The following is a 3,534-nucleotide window of genomic DNA, read 5'->3' on the forward strand; positions in this document are numbered from 1 at the left end:
ATTCACCGAGTCCCTTGCTAGAGGGTCAGGTATGGTATATATATACATATGACGATATATTAATATAATCGTGACACCGAGTCCCATAACGGGTCAGATACGATATATGATGATGATATGCATGTCTTCATTTTATAAGATACAAGTACAGTGATTTTGTCACGACCTAGCCCCGTGACTAGTGTCCAAATTGGACCCTCGTATACACACATATTATCTATAGTCAATCGGCAATTAAGCATGATAAAGGATTATATGGGTAGCACGTTGTCTCAAACTGTTACTTATATATATACTAAAATCACCTATTTCTTGGGGAGTCTTAATTGTCAAAAATAAGATAACATAATATGTAAGCCGACAAGGCTTCCATTCTGAATGTAAACGTCCAAAAACATAAGTCATACTAGTACACCGGACAACATCTATATACAACCCACTCATATGTCTACAGACCTCTAAGAGAATTAACAATAGCATATGACGGGACAAGGCCCCGTCGTACCCCTAAATACACAAATATATACATTATAAGGATTAGTACCCAAAGTTTGGGCTCCGAGACAATGGAGCACTTCAAACCCGTTGAGTAGAATCCTAAGTTGGCGGCTCTCCAAAATGAGTATTTGTACCTGCAGGCATGAAATGCAGCCCCCCGAACAAAAGGGGGTCAGTACGAACTATGTACTGAGTATATAAAGCATAAAATACCGTAAAGGAGATCACATCTGAAATAAAGATTCAGGAGTCAAGTATCATAATCAATAAATCACTGTACCTATGTCTTATAAAATGAAGACATGCATATCATCATCATATATCGTACCTGGCCCGTTATGAGACTCGGTGTCACAATTATATCAATATATCATCATATGTATATATATACCATACCCGGCCCTCTAGCAAGGGACTCGGTGAATAGAGTAGTGTACACTGATACCGTACCCGGCCCATTATGGGACTCGGTGCCATAATCATATCGTCATATCATCATAATATCATATTATCATATCACGTACCCGGCCCTCTAGTAAGGGACTCGGTGAATAATGTAGTGGAATCCATACATGATAACATACCCGGCCTATCGTAGGACTCGGTGAATAATACCATAACAATATGCACGAATAAGGTATCATTAGCAACCTTGCGAAATTTGATCATTATCGGAGACTTAATAGAATAAGCAAAATAGTCCATCATTTGAAAACCAAGACAATAGTCATTATGAATCACACCAATTATGGATTATACTAAAATATGAATTATACCACAACATGAGTTATACCAACTAGGATGGCTGGAATCATACACATGAGTCAAGACATAACAATATAAATTTTGAAAATCAAGAACGGTAGCCATCCGAGTATATCTACGAATACGAGTTTCTTTGGAATTTAAGCATACGTCATTCGTTCGTTTCATATGGATCATGCCAAAAGAAGAAAATGTTAACTTTACATACCTTTAGCGTTTATACGTATATGTTGTCCAATATTGTCTCAACCTATATTAAAACGTTAAGCACTATGATTAAGCTATGGACAAGAATAAAACGTAGTCTATCGTTAGTAGGTTATTTCTAAAAAAAATTGGACAGCACCTCCCCTATACCGCTCACTTTTCCCACTTTCAAACCAGCCATATAATCATCAACCAACATCAACAATCCAAAATATTGACACAAAATAAGATTTATTATTCATGTTACCAAAGCAGTAAATTCGGAAAGTCAAGTACCTCACGTTGTATCTAAATTTTGAAAATGAAAACGGCAAAACTGGACTTTATAACCTTCATAAAACATTTATATCTCTGTCTTAAGTTTCCAATGCAAAAGAAATCAACTCAAAATTCATTTTCTACAAAGAGATATCATCAAAATACGAACAGCTATACATGAAGGAATTTTCAATCCAGAATCTGGACAGAATTTGTCTTATGATTCATGCTCAGTTTTTGACATAATAACAGCAGATATAGACTAAGACATAAACATAAGAGTTGTAGGTACGTGTATTAGCTTTCCAAAACATGTTTAATATCTAAAATCGAAGGTCTACACAATGAGATATTCCAGAATTACTACCAGCTACTCAATTCCAAAAACGGGTTTGAACATTCAAAATCTTCATACACCTTTTTCCTCCAAATTCAAGAACAACAACTCATCAACAACATCAAAACAATATCAACCATTATTATACATCATCACTAACCTAATTTCATCCATTTAATCTACCTAAAACAACCCTTTAACCCATAAATCTCAACAAATCACCAAACTAGTTTATAACACTATTTTCTCCGTTCTAATCCGTTAAAACTCTAACTAAACTTGTTAACAATGAAAAGGAGACTTTAATATTACCTTGAATTTGCAGCACCACATAAAATCTTCTCCTTATTGGTTGATTTCTAGCTCAAATTGAAGCCAACACGACGTACAACAATTTTCTCTTCATGAGCTTCGGATTTCGGGACTTAATTTTGGTCGGATTTGGGATTTTTCTCAAGAACTCCCTTTCTCTCTCTCTTTGGAAATTTCCAGAATTATGTTGATCTTTGTATGAAGGAATAGTTATAAAAAATCAGATTTAATTTTGTGGGTATTGGGCCTGACCCGAATTAGAATTGGGTTGGGCCGAATTCACTATTTAGTTTGGCCTGTCAGATTTAAAACGTCTATATCTTATAACTCCGATATCACATTTCGTCCCACGACCTATGGTTGGAAAGATATTTCAATTATCTACAACTTTCATGTTGAGAGTTTTCCCAAATTCTCAAATTATAAAGAGGTTATGGCCTCCCGAAGTCAGCTTACCCGAAACGTAACTTTAAGAAAAACATATTTGATGGCTTCTATTTTGATTCGGCTTAAGGGTCCTTCTTGAGATGTATTTTACTACACATAATTTATTCATATAACTTGGCATCTACAACAAATCATGTCCTTTTAAAAATTCAAAATTAAAAGCCCTTGAATTTATAATCGTTAGCTTACGAATAATCCAAAATGCAAAAATACGGAATGTAACAGATTTATTGATTATGATACTTGACTTCTGAATCTTTATTTCAGATGTGATCTCCTTTACGATATTTTATGCTTTATATACTCGGTACATATTTCGTACTGACCCACTTCTTCGGGGGGCTGCGTTTCGTGTTCGTAGGTATAGATACTCATTTTGGAGAGCCGCCAGCTTAGGATTCTACTAAACGGGTTTGAAGTGCTCCATTTTCTCGGAGCCTAAACTTTTGGTACTAATTCTTATAATGTATATATTTGTGTATTTAGGGGTACGTCGGGGCCCTGTCCCGTCATATGCTATTGTTAATCCTCTTAGAGGTCTATAGACACATGCGTGGGTTGTATATAGATGTTGTCCGGTGTACTAGTATGACTTATGTTTTTAGACGTTTACATTCGGAGTGGAAGCCTTGTCGGCTTACATATTATGTTATCTTATTTTTGACAATTAAGACTCCCCAAGAAATAGGTAATTTTAGTATATATATAAG

General features: G+C 35.3%; 1 long non-coding RNA gene across 1 annotated transcript; it reads right to left on the minus strand.

The window, feature by feature from the left end:
* Positions 1 to 320: 320 nt before the first annotated feature.
* Positions 321 to 2,577, minus strand: LOC129895895 (uncharacterized). Its single transcript, XR_008767876.1, has 3 exons — positions 2,378 to 2,577; positions 1,472 to 1,513; positions 321 to 632 (listed from the first exon to the last, which is right to left on the minus strand). It is a non-coding gene; the product is annotated as an uncharacterized LOC129895895 (long non-coding RNA).
* Between the last annotated feature and the right edge of the window lie 957 nt (positions 2,578 to 3,534).

This window comes from Solanum dulcamara, chromosome 7 (assembly GCF_947179165.1).
Source record: "Solanum dulcamara chromosome 7, daSolDulc1.2, whole genome shotgun sequence".
In the NCBI taxonomy this organism is placed as follows: domain Eukaryota; kingdom Viridiplantae; phylum Streptophyta; class Magnoliopsida; order Solanales; family Solanaceae; genus Solanum; species Solanum dulcamara.